Below are 20,178 nucleotides of genomic sequence, written 5' to 3'. Positions count from 1 at the left end.
CAAAACAGGCCACCAGGTGAGTTGCCTCAACCTCCCACTCTGCCATAAATATCTCCCCCTTACTCTCACAGATATTGTGGAGCACACAACAAGCAGCAATTACAATTGCAATATTGGTTGTGCTGAGATCTAACTGAGTCAGTAAACTGCTCCAGTGCACTTTCAAATGTCCAAAAGCACTTTCTACTACCATTCTGCTCTTGCTTAGCCTATAGTTGAACTGCTTCTTACTACTGTCCAGGGTGCTTGTGCACGGCTTCATGATCCTTGGCATTAAGGGGTAGGCTGGGTCCCCAAGGATAACTATAGGCATTTCAACATCCCCAACAGTAATTTTCTGGTCTGGGAAGTAAGCCCCTTCCTGCAGCTGTTCAAACAGACCAGAGTTCCTGAAGCATCATGCACCTTTCTCAGCCATCCTATGTTGATGTCGATGAAACGTCCCTTGAGATCCATCAGTGCTTGAAGCACCATTGAAAAGTACCCCTTGCGGTTTATGTACTGGATGCTCCGGTGTGCCGAGGCCAAGATAGGGATATGCGTTCCATCTATCGCCCCACCACAGTTAGGGAATCCCAGTGCATTAAAGCCATCCACAGTGGTCTGCACATTTCCCAGAGTCACTACGCTTGATAGCAGCTGGTCAATGATTGCATTGGCTTCTTGCAGCACTATAGCCCCCACAATAGATTTATCCACTCCAAACTGATTCCCAACTGACCAGTAGCTGTCTGGCATTGCAAGCTTCCACAATGCTATGACCGCTCACTTCTCAACTGTGAGGGCTGCTCTCATTTTGGTGTCTTTGCACTTCAGGGCAGGGGACAGCAAGTCACAAAGTTCCATGAAAGTCGCCCTACCATACAAAAGTTTTGCAGGCACTGGGAATCATCTCAGACCTGCAACACTATGTGGTCCCACCAGTCTGTGCTTGTTTCCTGAGCCCAGAATCAGCATTCCATGGCATGAACCTGGCCCAGTGCTACCATGATATCTCAATCACTATATGCTGTGCTTCTAGGAATGTCTGTGTCCATGTCCTCATCAGTATAGTAATTGCTTTGTTGTTGTTTCTTCACCCAGTTTTGCAGGTACTGCACATATTGCTAGATAATGTGTGATGTATTTACAATGGTCAAAACTGCAGCGGAGATCTGAGCGGACTCCATGCTTGCCGTGCTATGGCGCCTGCACGGGTAATCCTAGAAAAAGGGCGCAAAATGAGCTGTTTCGTTCAAGATGGCAGATAAAAGTCAGTAAATGGTAGTCTTCTGTAGCTTTCACGAAGTCAGGAAGCTCGTTAGAGCTGCAAGAGCAGGACAGCAGAGTTTGCAGCAGAAACGTGAGCAGAGTTTGCGGCGGAAGCTGTGTGGCTCTTTTCACGATGGCCGAAAAACGGTGGGGAATTGTTGCCTTCTGTAGCTTCCACGGGAGTCCATGAGCGACAACATGGAAAAAGCGGTAGAAGCTGTGAGGTTGAGTTCAAGGTAGCAGAGAAAAGGTGGGAAATGGTTAGATTAAAGAAAAGATAGAAAGACAAGAGGAAGCTGAGGGTGAAAACAACTGGATATTCCTCATTAAAGAATTTAAAGGTTTCATTTCAAGTGTAGCTGAAGCTCCCCATGAAGACAAGTTGGGTGAAGAAATGTGAGGTGGATTCATAGAACCAGGAGACAAGCGGTGCTCCATGCTGCATGGTCTGGGGGTAGTATGGCATCTGCTGTAGCTTTCACGGAGGGAGGAGCGAGTGATGGTGCACACCCAGAAACACCCGCGAGAATTTTTTGCCCCATCATGCACTGGGAGCTTAACCCAAAATTCCAACGGGCGGCAGAGACTGCGGGAACTATGGAATAGCTTCCCACAGTGCACCGCTCTGACATTCGATGCTAGCCTCAATTCTGTGGATGCAATCCACCAAATTCATGCACTTTCGTGGAGACACACAACACCGAATGTATAAAATCGCTTCAGAAAATTCAAATAAAATAAGTTTGAATTAATTTCGTACTGTAGACATACCCTTAGTTTCCATATTACTTTGAAGAAAGCAAAGACATTTTAATTGCTACTAGAGGTCACAGGCATCACATCAGTAAATATTCTTATAATAGAATAATGTGCTAAACTCAGTAATTCAGAATCATACATTTATTATGGGTCTAACCTGGAAGCTGAGGGTGAAAACAACTGGATATTCCTCATTAAAGAATTTAAAGGCTTCATTTCAAGTGTAGCTGAAGCTCCCCATGAAGACAAGTTGGGTGAAGAAATAACTTTTATTCGACAAACTTCTGTTGGTGTAAAAGCTAAGCTTTTGAACTAGACATAGCTCTTTTTCAGTCATTCAGTTAATTCCCTAGGTTGCAAGGGCTATGTTTCCATACAAAATAGAAGGAAGTCAATTCCATGGTGGAAGGTGAGAAGATACACTTACCTAATGTAGGTTTAGGAACATTTTCTGAACTGGCCCTGCTGTTACTTAGTGGAAGGTAAAGGCAAGCTATGTGATCTTTAGCATGCAAAGACAATCAATTTAGCTTTATATAAAAATCATTTTATTTACAACAGAATCATAAATAGACATATTTTATTGACTTGTTTGCATTTACACCTGGCATTGGGGTCGGATATTTTATCAGACTTGAATCAAAATTGAGCTAGGGAAGAATACTGTTAACATTACAAAAAATAAAGTAGTTAAATATGCTACCAAAGGGGAAGGGAAGGAGAAATTATCCATTTATATGTATATTTTAATTAAAAAAACTCAGTCATACTTATCTCAAACATTAGCTACTGAATCAAGGGATGACAAGAGCAGGATTCTCAGTGAACTGATTTGTATTAGTTAATACTGTGGTAAGGGACAATCTTTAAATACAACGGTTAGGTGTTGATTAGAATCTCTGATTCTTTGGAAGCTAAAAGATTATACCAATACCAAAAATGTCTTCCATACATTGGTGTAATAAACTTCACTTTAGATATGGAAGAAATTTATTCAGATGCCTATGATCTAGAGAAGAGTACTTACCTACCCACTGGTAAAATAAGCATACCACTGCCCATTTATCACAGATATGTAGATTAATCGGTAATGCAGACACCCCTCGCTCCTCAAAAAAAATAATAAAAAAATAAATAGAAGGAGGTAGAAGGCATTCTTTTTCTAAAGTGACAACATTTTTGAATCAATATCTTAATCAAATTGGTCCATTTTTCCATTTCCTACAGGTATAAAAAATATTCCTTTCACACTTTTCTAAAAACATCAACTATCCACAATATTGGATACAAATATATTCCACAATTTAAAAAAATGAAATGAGGAATGCAGCAGTTTTTAAATCATAATTACTAGGTATGGCAACTGGTTCATCTAACTGCAGTCTGCAGACCACTTTTTGCTGCTTCAGCCATAGTAGTGAAGCATTTATTAGTCCAGAAAAATGAGTGTGTCCTGTTAGCTGTAGTCCAGGACTCTTTTAGGGCTCCCAGAAATTATTTCTCACCAAACAAAACTTAACAAAAAACATATAAACCATTCTGTCCCCTATACAGCTTCTTCCTATCTTTCTTTGGCAGATATAGAGTTCGATGCAAAACACCAGTTATCTTTCATAAGAATTTAAATATATATATATATATATATATATACATATATACATATAGCTGAAAAAATTGTTTTCCCCATAAAAAATAAAACTGAAAATCAGTGTTCATTTCTGAAAAATATTTTCAGTAAAAAAATTGGGGATTGTTTAAAGTTTTCATTTTTCAAAAAAGAAAGTTTATCAAAACATTTTTTTGACTAGCTTTAATTAGGTAGTGATATTTGTAAATGAAACCAATAAGATTTTTAGATGGTCTCCAAGTAGAAGGAAATGAACAAAAAGATGCAGTCAAACTGCAGTTACCACTAAGAATAAAGGGCTTGAGGCAAGTAGTGGTGATTTGGTCATATTGAGCATGAAGTTCTATACTCAGAAAGAAATGAACAGTGTAGATGTAAAATGAGTGGGATGTAACCCAACAACCATCTTGTTTCCTAACTTGAAGTAGTAATATTAGCGGTTGTTATGAAGACATCTAGTTGCTTTGGACTAGGAAGTGCAGGGCCTGTGAGAAGATTCTCTTTTTTAAGAAGTGATACATAATATGGAAATGTCTTAACTATTGTGTAAGTAGTTGGTCTCACTCACTCTCACACACATACAGTCTAAACGTACCCTCTTCCTGGCATTTGCTTTATTACTAAAATTAAATTACAACAAACAAACTTCCTGCCAAAGCTTGGGAATTGGCATATCTAGGGTGATTCCATAGATGAATACCTTGTACTTAGTACTGTCTGCTCCCAAGACTGGCTTCAGCAGCGGCTCCAGGCACCAGCGCTCCAAGCGCATGCCTGGGGTAGCAAGCCCCGGAGGGTGCCTTGCCGGTCCCCGCCAGCACGGCAGTCAGGCAGCCTTTGGTGGCTTGCCTGCGGGAGGTCCGCTGGTCCTGCAGCTTTAGCAGCAACTCGGTGGCGGGTATGCAGAAGCCATGGGACTGGCGGACCTCCCGCAGGTAAGCTGCTGAAGGCTGCCTGACTGCCATGCTTGGGGCAGCAAAAAAGCAAGAGCTGCCCCTGACTGGCTTACAGCTTTTTTAAATCCTGGAAACTACCAAGTCTGCATTCCAGTGACAATCTACTGAAAAGCTATGGATCTCTATGAGGGTCCTAGGGATCTTCTTCTTATTATGATGCTTGTATAGACAGTATTCTGTTTACTTTCCTAGCTGCTCCAAATCTATTAGATGAATGTTCAACTTTGTCTTTTTATAGTCTCTATCATAACTCTACTTAGATGGCTATGTTTCATTTTTAAAGAAATACCTGAAATTTAGAATTATGAAAGTGAGAAATGGACAGCATTCAAAGTATTGTGTCAGATTAACATGAAAGTTAATTGACAGCATCGTGTGGGGATACTTACACTGTGCAAGTGTCCCCACACTATGCTATCAATGTAATTTCATCTTAATTTCAGTGTGACATGTATGGTAATTTCCTGCAATACCTTTGGGAGTTTTTACTATATTAAATTTATGCATCACAGTGGGCTAAGGATTGTATGTAATTCCATGAGGGAGGGGGATCACAGCCCTCAAAGAACTCAGAACAACAGAGTGTGATCAGGCAAATTAACTCAGGTGATGACACTTCTCTAAAGGCATCACCATCTGGAAATATTTGCATATACTGGTTTGAATTGCATTCAGTAGAGGCCAGCAGAAAAAAGAAAAGCTAAAGAGCTATACCCATGTTAGTCTGTATCAGCAAAAACAACAAGGAGTACTTGTGGCACCTTAGAGACTAACATATTTATTTTGGCATAAGTTTTTGTGGGGTAAGACCCACTTCATCAGATGCATGGAGTGGAAAATACAGTAGGAAGATATATATATATAGTACTGTACATGAAAAGATGGGAGTTGCCTTACCAATTCTAACAAGACAATTCATTTAAAGTGGGCTATTATTAACAGGAGGAAAGATCACTTTTGTAGTGGTAATCAGGGTGGCCCATTTCAAACAATTGACAAGAAGGTGTGAGTAACAGTAGGGGTGAAATTAGCATGGGGAAATTAGTTTTTAGTTCTTGTAGGGACCCATCCCTTCCCAGTTATTACTCAGGCCTAATTTGATGGTGTCCAGTTTGCAGATTAATTCCAGTTCTGCAGTTTCTTACTGGAGTCTGTTTTTGAAGTTTTTTTTGTTGAAGAGTTGGCACTTTAAAGTTGGTTATTGAGTGTCCAGTGAGGTTGAAGCATTCTTTGACTGGTTTTTTAATGTTATAATTCTTGATGTCTGAAAACTAGAGAGGCTAGTTATTCAAAAGTCCTAAGTTTAAACTGACTCTTGGCTTTCTTGCTGTCCCAGGGGATCCCAAATCCTTCCTGGGAATGGTCAGAAGGTCTTGGTCCATTCTGTGTGCTTGTTCTGAGCAAAGAGCTGTTATGAATTTATGACCACAGAAATCTCCGTTGGTGGAGTTCGAAGGACAACTAACTTGCCAGAACCCTTTTGGAGTTGGGGTGATCTCTTATAAGCTTATTAAAGGGATCAGCAAGCTTTGGCACGCGGCCCATCAGGGAAAGATGCTGGCAGGCCGGGGTGGTTTGTGTACCTGCAGCATCTGCAGGTTCAGCCAGCTAGAACTCCCATTCACCAGGGTTCACCGCTCCAGTCCAATGGGGGCTGCCGGAAGTGGCGCCAGCCAAGGGACGTGCTGGCCGATGCTTCCCATAGTCCCATTGGCCTGGAACAGTGAACTGCAGCCAGTGGGAGCTGTGATCGGCCGAACTTGAGGATGCTGAAGGTAAACAAACTGTCCTGGCCCGCCAGTGGCTTTCCCTGATGGGCTGCGTGCCAAAGGTTGCCAATCCCTGGCTTATAAGCATGCGTGTAGGTTTCTATTGTCACCGATGCTTTTTTAATAATGTTTTTATCTCAATAAACTAACATGCTTTTTTAGACAGAGCTGCGTCTCTATAACTGTGTCAATTACAACATTTTACAGCCTTCCAAAAGTAAGCAAAATGTAGACACATGCTAGGAATAACATAGTGTAGGCAGAGAACTGTTTAACCTGGAAATATTCCAGTATCAGCAGATTCGGGTCTCCACCCAACAGAGATGATGGCTGGGGTACTGGAAGCCTAAAAGTGGATGCCCTGGCTGGACCACAAGGGGGAAAAACAGAGCAGTTGCCCTGGATTGTGACACTCAGTGCACCTGATCTCCCATTGCCAAGTTTGCAATGAGCGGAGACTGCCAGTCACAATAAACTGTATGCCTAGCTAATGAAACAATCATCAGAGTAACTTCATGAATTTCATTAATCCAAATTTGAACCCATGTCCAGGGGGCTAATCCATCATACTACCTAAGCCACTCCAGTTTTCTTATGTATTGGCAACTTTTATACCTTAACTCGAGTACTCTAATGCCTGTTGCAGTGTATCATATTCTATCACTTCAATTCAAAATTAATCTTCAAATATCATCCCCCTAAGGAATGATCTGCAATTATGTTCTCTGGCACACTAGGGTGGTCACTTTGTTTGGGTCACTTCCACTGCCATATTTTATTTTTTCATTCATTTGCCATCAGATTAATAGACAAACTGCTCATGAATCTCAAAATATGAAAAGGTTGTTTTTTTTCCCTAAAGTAAAGCTTCTGACTTTATAATATGTTCCTTAGATTAACTCTTTTCCCCAGAACTTCACTTATAGGTAAGGTGATATTCAGAATATTTCTTTATATAATTATGCAGGTAGATAATTCAGCTCTCACACTGTACTTCAGTTCTATAGTTCTGTCTAATTGCTTTCAATCTTAAAATGCTGAAGGCTAATTAAAATGGACAATTACTGTAGCTTTATTAATTCAGTTACAGCTATGCAAGCTTTGAAATATGTAAACTCTCCAAGAATTTGCCCTGCCTTGGGGTAGGCTAAATAACTCCCATATACCTTGACTTGAATCTCTCTCTGACAAAATATATAATTTTATATAATTATAAAAGTTAGAAAACAAGGTTTTGACCATCCACGAAAAGTAGGTTGTCTGGTACAGGGACTGGCAACCTTCAGCATGTGGCCCATCAAGATAATCTGCTGGTGGGCCACAAGGCATTTTATTTACATTGACCATCCTCAGGCACAGCCACCCTCAGCTCCCAGTGGCCATGGTTCACCATTCCTGGCCAATAGGAACTGTGGGAAGTGTCATGGGCTGCAGGGACGTGCTGACCTCTGTTTCCTACAGTTCCCATTGGCTGGGAACTGCAAACCGCAGCCACTGGGAGCTGTGGGAGACCGTACCTGTGGACAGTTAATGTAAACAAAATGTCTCGCATCCAGCCAGCAGATTATCCTGATGGGCCACGTGCCAAAAGCTGACAACCCCTGGTCTAGTGTATTAAATAGTTAATGTTCATCCAGCACCTTGAGCATAAGATGATATTTTCAAAGGCATTAGGAGCACAAAGTGACTTGTGCTTCTTCGGCAATTTTGAAAATCCCACTCAAAACACACTATGTTGCACTGGATTTTTTCAAAGGGGTTTAGCACTATCTAGTCCAACAGACTAGGAATATATCCCTAAGGATCATTTTCTTAGCTATCCTTGTTTGCCATTTAGACATTTCTCCCCTTTATGCTCTTTCTTCATGACTTTTAGAGAAGTGCCAATATGAGCAGCAAACTACTGAAGTTTCCAGAGACTCAGCTCTAAAGAGGGAGGGTGGGGGAGGCAGAAGGTGACAAGTTTGTCCCTATGCACTTGTGTCTATATCTAACAACTATCTCACAGTTTATCTCCCTACATGTTTATCTCCCTACATGTTTTATCTCCATAAATGTCGGAACTATGGAATTCACAAGGACATTCTCAATAGACTGAAAGCTGAGGCAAACAACATTGGTCAAAGACCTACTCAAACTTTCACCCTTTATTTTTAATTGAAATGTTTAAGAGGCTTAGCTGGAAAGGCAGCCACACCCAATAGTCACTATTTTCTCCTTGCCTCCTGGTGCACTTGGCTCTATTCCAGAGGTCAGCAACCTCTGGCTCGCGGCTTGCCAGTGTAAGAACCCTGGCAGGCCAGGCCAGTTTGTTTACCCGCCGCGTCACAGCTCACTGGCCGCAGTTTACTGTCCCAGGCCAATGGGGGTGATGGGAAGCAGTGGCCAGCATATTCCTCGCCCGTGTCACTTCCCGCCAGCCCCATTGGCCTGGGACGGCGAACAGCGGCCAGTGGGAGCCGTGGTCTGCCGAACCTGACGATGTGGCAGCTAAACAAACTGGCCTGGCCCACTAGGGTGCTTTTCCTTGCAAGACGCGTGCCATGAGGCTGATAGCCCTGAACCTCCATTAAATTAAATTACACCCTCCATGTTTTTAATTTATAAGGGGAGGTCACATTCAGGGGTTTGCTGTGTGAAAGAGGTCACTAAAACAAACAGTTTGAAAACTACCACCACCTCTGCCTCCACCTGTTTTGAATGGGTTTAGGCCTGCTCAGAGAGCACCTACCCAACTGGCCCCCCAAAACAAGATGAGTGCAGAATATCTAGTTTGTGAACCCTGTTGGGGCTTAGCTATGAATTAGGTTCCAAGTAGATGAGTGGTGTCAGGACTAAGGTGACAGTATGTGTACCCCACCACTGAAAGTCAGGCACCTCAGGGACTTTAATGGTGGAAACTTAGACACTTGGGGTCTATAGGTGTTGATAGGGGTAGGTGGTAGTGGAGCAGCAGTCTTGTGAATGTCCTAAATGTCTAACATTTAGGCACCTAATTTCCTTTGTGAATCTACACCCACGTCCTCAAAGGTATTTAGGCACCTACCTCACATTGACTGCAATGGAAAATAGGAGTCTAAATTCTTCTGAGGGTCTGAACCAAAGCCCTTTGTTTTCTCTCTGATTTCAAGATTTGGAGTGTGTGAAGTGCCACTTAAAGAAAGTGCAGGAAGAGACAGTCTCCTGCAAAAGGAAGACTTCATGTTGTAAGCCCTGGGTGCCACGGCTGGGTAGAAAGTCCCAGCTGGAAGTTGTGTTTTCCTTTTGTGAGTGTGTGGTTATTTAGACAATAAATGGAGCCCAGAACTACAGATTAAATTTGTGTGGCTGATATTTCCCCAGGCTGGTGAGGAAGCAAGCATCTTTTTTATGTGATGACAAGTTCTTAAATTTGCCAGCTTCAGAACCGGAAACTATGAATAATTCTGTTGTTCCTGTTGATCTTGGCCTCATCTGTGTGAGACCAAAGGTCCAACTAGCTCAGTATTGTGTCTTCCTATGGTGGCCAATGCCAGGTTCTTCAGAGGGAATTAACTGAACAGGTGATCATCAAGTGATCTATGCCCTGTCACCCTTTCCCAATTTATAGCAAACAGAGGCTACACCACTACCGCCAAGATGGCCCAGTGCTTGGATGATATTATCTTATTGATGAAGAACAGATGGTTGAAGCTGAACCCAAACAAACAGAAGTGATGCTGGTGGGCAGAGGAAAGCATTTTAAGCAGTTTGAAATCATAGTACAGTCTCCTTTGACTGAATGTTCACATGCAAAATTGGTTAATTTGGTCCATAGTCTAGGAGTCCTCTTGGATTCCTTGTTGATGCAGAGCTCTCACACTGCAATAGAAGTGACTAACACTTTATACTGGGCGAATTCTTCTTCTTGGTACTGGGCTCCATTCTATCCTGATGGATGAAGACATGGCCCCAGTTATTTCTGCCTTTCTCACCTCTCAGCTATACTGCAGCAATAGCATAAACCTGGGCATGAAACCTTCAACGTGTAGGAAACACCAACTAGTACAAAACACTGCAGCATATCTCCTTAATAATACAGGCTACTATGAGCACATCAAACCTATCCTCTTTACACTGGCTTCCTACAGAATTTCGACTCAATTTAAAGATCTCATTCCTTATCTTCAAAGGTCTCCATGGATAGCAAAAAGATCATTTAAAGCTCCGGGACAAAGCCCATGGTCAACAACTTCACTTCTCTGGCACAGTGGAACTCTCAACAATAAATAACAGTTATCTGTGCAGCATACAGATCCTTCTCTTGGGTGGCCTGAGACTGTGGATTGAACTCCTCAAGGAACTAAGAGATATCACAAAACTCACCAGTGTTCACTCCAAGTGCAATGCACATTTCATTGACCTCACCTTCTCTAATATAAACCCATAGTAGCAGGTGTATTTAACAAAAACAAAACAAACAAAAACCTTACCACAATAAGAAAGTTCACTCCACATGCTTCTGCCTCTGTAGAGATGATGAGCAAACAAATATGAGATGAATGTGTAGTCACAGCGCTTAATGCATTCATGGAAGGCCCTCAGGTACTGCAGCAATGAATATTGTGCAAAAATCTATATAAAATAGAATGAAATATGTTGCTATGTTTTTCCATAACAAAAATTCTATTTATTCTGTATGGAAAATAATTGCAGTAGATTTTAAGTGATTTGAAGCTAACTCAACTTTCATAGATTTCATTTGTATATTTCACTGAAATATAAATTCAAACAGTGGAGAACACATTTTTTGAAACCACTGACAAACTTGAGATGAGAAGATCATTTATATCAGATCAACACCTGGATTTGTAGCATGGATAGATTTTTGCAATTTCCCAATCCAAATGAACACTTCTGAGAGTCAGAGAAAGGTTAATAATCTGACAGTGTGAGATGATATATCACTGAATATTTGTGAAATCTGGTGATCACATAGTACATAATATGTGCTTTTGACATAAATGTTTTTTTTTCATTTCATTTTTAGTTAAAAACTGTCTTTCAAAAGAGGCTTCATATAGTTTTCCTGAAATAAATTAAAATTAAGAGAAAGTTAGAATCGCTAGACATATCCACCCCCTCTGCAAAGGGCTCTAAATGCAACAGAAATTATAAGAAGAGCTAGAGCTTAGTGGTTAGGACAATAGTCTAGGACTTAGAAGACGTAGGTTCAATTTTGTGCCCTGCTGATGATTTCCTTTGTGACCTTATCAAAGGCATTCAGTTTCTCTGCATCTCAGTTCCCTACCCTGTAAAATGGAGACGCTTTTCCTCACAGGACAGTAGTTGCGATAAGTACATTAAAGAGTCCCCAGTAAGGGCGAGCCATATAAGTACCTTAGATAGAAGTGGAGTTCTGCTGAGCAAGGAGGAACAAAACTTTGATCTTACACCAGGTGCATACACTGTGGAACTTATTGTGTGGGACATGTCAGCTGAGAACAGTAGTCTGAGACAGAGTGGAGGCATGGTAAGTATATCTGATTTTATCTGATAAATTTGCTATTATCTGGATGAATTATTAATTCTGCTCAGTAACAACGGAGGGTACAACAGTTTTGCTAACCCCAAGAATTCAAAAATCATATCCAGCACCACCTCTGTTCCTCCTGCACTGGGACAGCATCTGCAGCAAAACCATCTTCCTCCCTTCCCAGGTGGGAGATGTGTTCATCTACAGGGGTTCTTCATCTTTCCCTCTCCTTCTTCCAGGCAGAGCATCCCAGTGATGGAGATGGGAGGAGGGGACACAGAAAACAGATTGACCCATTTTTCAGAGGAGAGAGTGAAGACACCCTTAGCTTCTGGGCTCTTTCTGTTCTTCCTCTCTCTCAGCTTTTGAGAATGGTGTTCGCTAATCCCACTCCCACGCCAAAACTCATTGCAGCTCCTGAAGGGAGGGATGAGAACTTCACTTGACTCCTGCAGGAGCCCTGATTGGCTGATCTTCCCCAGGAGACAGGGGGTGGGGGGTAGCTAGCCAATCAGAGGGGGATTTCCTACCACACAGTGCTGAAATATGTTACCAGGACGGAGCTTCTTGCATCAACCCAAGACTGTCTCCTGCCCAACCAATGTTATGTTACTGACAAGGAAATTTGCTTGAAGAGGGTGCAACAGGCTTAGCTGAGAGGATGGTGATGGCATGAGACTTTCTTTTACACTCAGTCTTTGCTGGTTACCATTGATATTCTGGCTGGTTCTGCTGTGCTTGTGCTGTATAATAACCACCAGGACTGCTCAATCCACATGTTGAAATGGGAGGCTTTGTTTTCTGGGATATCATTAGATTTGCATCTTTATTCAATGGAGGAAAGAATTGATTTTTTAAACCGTTGTTCTAAGCTTAATGTTTGCTGAAGTTATTGAAAATCATTTGAAAACAAAATATTGCTACGGTAAGAAAACTGTTTGAAATGTAGTTAGCCATCCAGAATGCCTGTATGATTCAGTGAGGGTTGCTCTTCACTTCATTTTATTTTATGGGAGGTCCATGAGGTCTTGTTCTTAAAACATTTTGGAAAGTCTAACTTTACAGATAACTGTTATTTTACAACTGTAGGGAATATGATAGCTATAGCCATGCATTTTTTGGAGTCAAATTCTTGAGACCTTGTAGTTTTTCTGTTCCCCTAGACTTTAGCAGAATTTCTCAACATAAGCAGCAAGATGTTCCTATACCTTTACACAAACTAGCGTTGGCGATAGGTCTCTCTCTAACTGCCAATAAAACATCTGTACTGACAAACACTACAATTGTATTCTGCAGATATACAATGGCCATCTGTTCAGCTCTAGTTTCTGTTGATTCCTCCTGGAGTTAGGGGCAATGCAGACAAAGCCAAAGTTCTCTGGGCTGACTCATAGGACCGTCCCTTTCCTGTCAACCACCACCACCCTCCTGAATTGTCACTTCTCGCAGCTGCAATTTTATTTTATTGGGAAGATACTGTGTGGCACTCAGGGAACTCCAGAATACATTTGTTTTTGCCTCCCTCAGGCAGAGGAAAGAACCTATAGTGTGTTTAAATTTAGCAAACATGTACATATGTTGGCATTTCCCTCTTTGTTGCCTGAACAGCTCTACAAAGTCCAGCAGCAGTGGAGAGCACAATTTATGGTAAATAACACAGAAAAGGTGAAATAATTTACACCACTGATTAAACGTTCACAGCTTTTCTGATTTAGATAGGCAGAATTGACACCCTCAGTGGCTGGAATCTCTTATCTGTACAAAATCATATCAGCCACACCATAACGATTTACAATTGTAGGATAAACAAGCTAAGTTGTGTCATGGCTCAGGTGCACAGGACTCTTTATCATTACTGTGCAGTGACTCAGGCTATTCCCCTTGTTGATGTGGGAAATAATAATTAAATTACTTCTAAATATGTGTGGAATGCTGACAATTAGATAAGGAGAAAAATAGAAAAAGGAGGTTTACTACTGAGTCATACCCATAACTAATTAAAACTACTCTTTTAGGACTTGCTCCAACACTCCATGAAGCATTTCCATTTACTTCAGTGTGTGCTAGGTTGACCCCCAGCGTGGGTAAACTTAATTGTACTCCTTATAAATGGGGGAGACTGAGTTATTTTTTTCCTAAATGCAAATACATGAAACTAACCCAGGAACGTATCACTGGGAATGTAACTGGTGATGGAATTTGTCAAGGAGTAGCCATGCTAATAAAGTCTCATAGCTACAGTAACTTCCACTCTTATTGTATCACTATTGACAACCTCACAATTTTTTTGAAGGCCTTGTCTACGCTACAGGAGGAGATCAATCTAAGTAACATAGTTGAAGTTGACATACTTAGATCTACTTACCGCTGGGTCTGCTATACTTTATCGACAGGAGATGCTCTCCTGTTGACTCCCCTTGTGCTTCTCGGTCAGGTGGAGTACAAGAGTCACTAGGAGAGCGCTCTGGTCGATGTAGTGGGTCTTCACTAGACACACTAAATTGACTACCGATGTATTGATCATCATGCATAGATCCCTGGTAAGTGAAGACGAGCTCTAAGTAATGGGATTTCAGCAGGTTCTGGAATTAGTCTTGTGATGATGCAAGAAGCTCCAGGTTCCTTGCAAAGTTCAGCCCCGCTAGAAGTTGGCAGAGTCTCTCCTCTCCATTCACCCTTCTCACAGGAGGGAATAAAAAGCCCAGGAACCCAGCCCAACTCTGCTCCCCCTTCTCCTCTCATGAGAAACACAGATAGGATTGCACCTCTTCTCCACACTTCTCCTGTGAAGGGGGTGGAGGTAGTTTGAAGAACCCTGGAGCTAACCAAACAGCCTGGGAAAGAACAGAGGGGACCCTGCTGAAGCCCTCCCTTCCATGCTTGGGTGAAAGAGGACTAAGAACTCTAGGAGGAGCAGAGGTGAGGCTGAGTGGGACTGAACTTAGAGGGGCTGAACTGATGGGGGCTATGGGCTCATGAGAATGATGGGGACTGATGTGGTAGGGTTGATAGGGTTGTGGGGTGGAACTGCAGGACAGGATTAAATGTTGGGCAGAGGCCAGGAAGATGTGGAGGTGAGAGCTCTTTCAGCAGGGGCAAAAATCACCAATACATTAAGGATAGAGGGCAACACTATTGTCACATGTACACTCTGAGTGGGCAGGGGGAGTTCAGCACACAAAAGACACAAAAGACAAGCCAAAACATCATAGTATAATCTTTTTAAAAAGATCTCATGATTTTGGGGAGTCCAGCTCATGATTGTTGATCTCTTGAGATTGGCACTATTTCATACACCTGTAGTTATTACCTTTCAGCATTGTTCCAGATGGGTAGGTTCCTAGGGGATCATTCCTTCACCTCTGTCTACCTGTATTCCAGGTAGTGAGTCATTTAACCAGGTAATTTCTTCACTTGCAGATGTCATCAGGCTGTGAAGAGCTCTCTAGCCATTCCTGCTGCTAGTGGGTGCTCAGCTCAGCCCTCATCTTATCTCTTCCATCTCATGATGACATCTACTCATTTTATTTTATTGATCCTCCAACTTTACTGCCAAAAGTCACACTCCTTTCCCCTTCACCTCCCGCCTAATAGTAATCTTTCAAGATGGCTGCATGAGCACTTCTGGTGTGAATGTTTATACACAGATATACAAGCAGAAGTATTTTGCAGCACTTCCTATTTCTATGAAAAAAATCCACAAGATTTTGTAGGTATGAATAATTGTTTGTGGAAAGTAAATTTATAAAGAAGTCACAAATGGCATTTAAGCAAACTAACAACATTTCTTAGCAAAAATATTCACCTGTACATTTTGAAATATTTAATCAGCTTACAGTAATGTTTTCTATATAATTTTTCAGGGCAAGTAATATGTCAGAGTAACTGGGAGCATTAAGTGTTATATTCCTGGTGGATTTCAGAGTAGCAGCCGTGTTAGTCTGTATCCACAAAAAGAACAGGAGTACTTGTGGCACCTTAGATACTAACAAATTTATTTCAGCTTAAGCTTTCGTGGGCTTCAGCTCACTTCTTCGGATGCATAGAATTGAAGGAGTTAATCAAATGATGACTTGCAAATATTTATTATAAATGTACTACTTTATAGGGTGACTAGGTCCATTTTTTGACGGGTACACCCGGTCAAAAAGGTTCCTTGGCAGCTCCGATCAGCACTACCTACCGGGCTGTTAAAAGTCCAGTGGGTGGTGCTGCAGGGCCAAGGCACGCTAGTCCCTACCTGTCCTGGCTGGCACCGTGCTGTGCCCTGGAAGTGGCCAGCAGGTCTGGCTGCTAGGCAGTGGGGCCATGGGGCTCCACACACTGCCCCTGCCCCAAGCACTTGCTCTGCACTCCTCTTGGCCGGTTCCCGGCCAATGGGAGCTGAAGGTATGTGGTACCTGTGGGGAAGAGTGGAGCGTGGGGACTCCTGCCCCCCTCCACCTGGAAGCCAGACCTGCTGGGCACTTCCAAGATATGCGCAGCATGGTGCCAGGACAGGCAGGCACCTGCCTTAGTTCTCCTGCTGCATCACTGACTGGGAGCCACCCGAGGTAAGCTCATGTGCCAACTTTGAGCTTTACCCCCAAGCTCAACCCTGAGCCCCAAAGCCAGGGCACCCTTCTGAACCCCATACCCTCATCCCTGGCCCCAAACCAGAACCTGCACCCCCAGCCCAGAGCCCTCACCCTTTTCATCCCAAGCTCCTGCTCCAGCCCAGAGCCACCTCCCGCACCCTGTACCCCTCATCTCTAGTCTCACCCCAGAGCCTTCACCCCCTTCTGCACCACAACCTCCTGCCTCAACTTGCAGCTCCCTCCCACACTCTAAATCCCTCGCCCCCAACCCCCACCCTGGAACCCCTTCCTGTACCCTAAACCCCTCTTCCCCAGTCCCACCCCAGAGCCCGCACCCCCAGCCACAGCCTGCACCCAGCTCCCTGCCCCAGCCCAGAGCCCCCTCCCGCACCCTGAACCCCTCATTTCTTGCCCCAACTCAAAGCCCAGACCCCCAGTTAGAGCTTTCACCCTCACTCACTCCCAGACCCCAACCTCCTATCCCAGACCAGTGAAAGTGAGTGAAGTGGAGGGAGAGTGAGCCACCAAGGGAGGGGAAATGTAATGAGTGGGGGGCTGGGCCTTAGGGAAGGGGCAAGCCAGGGGCAGGTCTCAGTGAAGGGATGGGGCTAGGGTGTTTGATTTTGTGCGACTAGAATGTTGGCAACCCTATCTGGCTATCAAATTACTCATGAACAGATCCTGAATCCGTTCAGTATTCCAAAGGATCTGAAAGACAGTTTGGACAGAATTTTCAGCAGATACTCTTCATGAAAATATCTGATATTATTTTGTTATCTGCTAGTGGTTGTATGATTGGACACCCAGGTTAAATGGTATTTCTGTTCTCTGACTGAATAACTGACTGCACAAATGCTTTTGAGCGTTACCTTCCATGATGGCACCACAGAGAATATTTGCTGGAATGCTAGTTTCTTCTTTACAAAGTCTGCTACATTTGGTCCATCCAAAAGGATTATAGGGAGCATCCTAAAACCTGAAATAAAGCCAGGTTAAAAACCCTTGGTTCTATTATTTGATGCCACAGTAATGCTAGTTCCACATTCACAAATTATTCCTATCTCCTGATGCTGCTCATTATTGTTATTATTTAATTTAATCACTTAACTTCCCCCACCTCTTCATCATCAGACCCCAAGTCTTCATGTCACAGCCCACAAGGAGAATTTAAACTGACAGTGGGAATACTTCTGCTACATGTGTTGTGAACATATAATTACTTGCCCCAAATTTAGTGAAAGTTTTGAGATTCTTGAGTGTGCATACTTAGGGGTTGTCCAAATACTTAAACAGACAACTCAGCACTTTTACTCATGATAGAAAAGTAAAGTAATAAATAAATAATACAAAGGACTATTCGATCACTTTGTAATCTCAGGGCATCTCTTCTTCTGTGCTGTAACAATTTAAAAAACATGCTTTCACAACCTCTCCTCTCAATAACTTTTTTTCAATTAATACTGAAAAAATATGCTTAATATAACAGGGTTCATTTCTCCTCAAGTCATGAAAATCCTTAAGAATGCTATCTTTAAGGCTGAACTTTAAGATTTTGTTCACATGGGTAAATAATACATTTGATATTCTTATCTTCAGCAAGCCTTCTAATTTTCCAAATAGCACACTAGCACAGCATAGTTTCTTTTTCTGTTATATTTGAATCACATTCTCCCAAAGTCATCTGTTGCTTGTAACAGAGGTTACTTGAACCACAATTTGCAGTACTATATTCCAACTATAAGTTTTCATCAATTCAAACACAGTAATTTTACTGTCTGAGAACCATGATATCCCCATGACCTTTCCCTCTTCTGTTCTTTATTTCCTACTCACTGATGATTTCCATGCAATTTGATGTCGTTTAGACTTCATTATTCTACGTGATAGCTCTACTTCATTACACATTTTTTTCTTATATTGAATGGGGATTATATGTGACTCAGGTTTTGACTGCAATATGTAGCTGTGTGCTGTTAGGTACCTCTCAAAAGAAGAAGTGTGTAGGCAGGTGAGAAGCAGAGAGAGTGACATGTAATCATTCCTGCAGGGTAAAAATACAGGCCTGACTGAAACTTCTCCCCCTTACTAACACAGATGTCCACTTACTCACCAGTGTGAGTAAGGCTTCCACAACAGGTTGTACGATTAAATGAACAATCCTTTAAAATGTAATTAGCTTTAAAAGGTCTGTGCTGACAATGGGTCCTATTCAAATATATGAAAACGAGATGGTCTTTGCACCTAAAAGAACAAAATTCTTCCAAGCAATAGATGTAATCACTTTGCTAATGTTTCATCCCCATGCAATGCGGTGAAAACATACTGAAAGTGCTTTTGCAAATCCCATCCGTTATGTCCTTGATAAGATAAATAGTACTATATTTTACTGAATATTTAAAATAAAGATAGTAATAGAAAATATTACATATGTATAATATGTCTCTGACAGCTTCCCTTGGGGACCCTTATTTTTCCATTTTCTGTCATTTAAGAGTTTAAAGTTGTAATTTGTAAAGTTACTAAATCTAATCTCAATGTTTACAAAAAAGGGAACCTAAGCAAGCTTTTAGTGCTTAATGTGACATCAGCCCAGGACTGAGGTCTTACATAAGTCTCAATGAACCATACAAACCCCTCATCAGCTCCTCTTATGCTCTGAGCATAAGGCCAATGGTAACAGGGCCTTATGTATGGAGGTGAATTTCACCCCTAATTCACATTAGGTACTGCAGTTACAGAGTTTATAAACTTTGCATACTACAAGCTCTTCATTTGGCGCCATAATATTTTAGATGATAAGCCCTGTCTACTAGGTACTGAGCTCCATGAACTCCCATTGCCTCTGATGAAAAGATGAGGGAGGAGTCTTGAGAATGGCTCAGCATCACAGAGGACCAGATCATAAGAGAACATATAAGCAAAAATAGAGAAGAGTTTACTTTATAAGATCCACTACCGATATGGCAACAAAAGGTTTCAATGCAGAAAACATACTTTGTCTTTCTGCCCTGAAATCTTTCAGCATTCATAAGTCCTGCCCACCTTTCTGCATTAAAATATATATGTACAGCTGTCCTTATAACACTGCAATAAACAAGGAAAGGAGTCTTTCTTCCTACATTCACATTCTTCTCTGAAGATATTAGCTACAATCCTGGGCCCAGATCGCCTTTCACAGTAGATTCAGTTAGAACTAAATCTATTGGAGTCAATAGAAATATCCCAGTATAAAACTTGAATGAATTCAGAATCAGGCCCATTTATCTTAGTCCCATAAAAAGTTAAACACATGCTCAATCACAGCTGTGAGCACACAATACAACTTTGAGAGGGAAGATGCTTTCCCTGGCGAGCCACATGCCAAAGGTTGTCGATCCCTGCACTACATCATGTCCACAAATCTTAACACCATCCTTGACTATAGCAGCTTGCAAATTCCTTTCTAAAGAAGCTGCCCAAATGCTTTACTAAGGCTATTTAAAATCAAACAAGTACATAGCCAATATTCATAACTTCAAATACAAAAATGATACACACACACAAATAGGATGAATATATTCAGTAGATCATGACCTTTACAGAGATATGTTACATGGCACATGTAGCATAAAACATATTCCAGTTATGTCATATTTACATTCATAAGCATATTTCCAAAAAGCATTATGGGGTTCAACATCACAATAGGTTTCTTTTATGTATGTGTGTGTAGATAAAACCTACACATACACACACAACACCTCTG

The sequence above is a fragment of the Chelonoidis abingdonii genome, chromosome 1 (genome assembly GCF_003597395.2).
Source record: "Chelonoidis abingdonii isolate Lonesome George chromosome 1, CheloAbing_2.0, whole genome shotgun sequence".
Taxonomy (NCBI): Eukaryota; Metazoa; Chordata; order Testudines; family Testudinidae; genus Chelonoidis; species Chelonoidis abingdonii.
The sequence above is the reverse complement of the archived record's forward strand: the minus strand, read 5'-3'. Positions refer to the sequence as shown.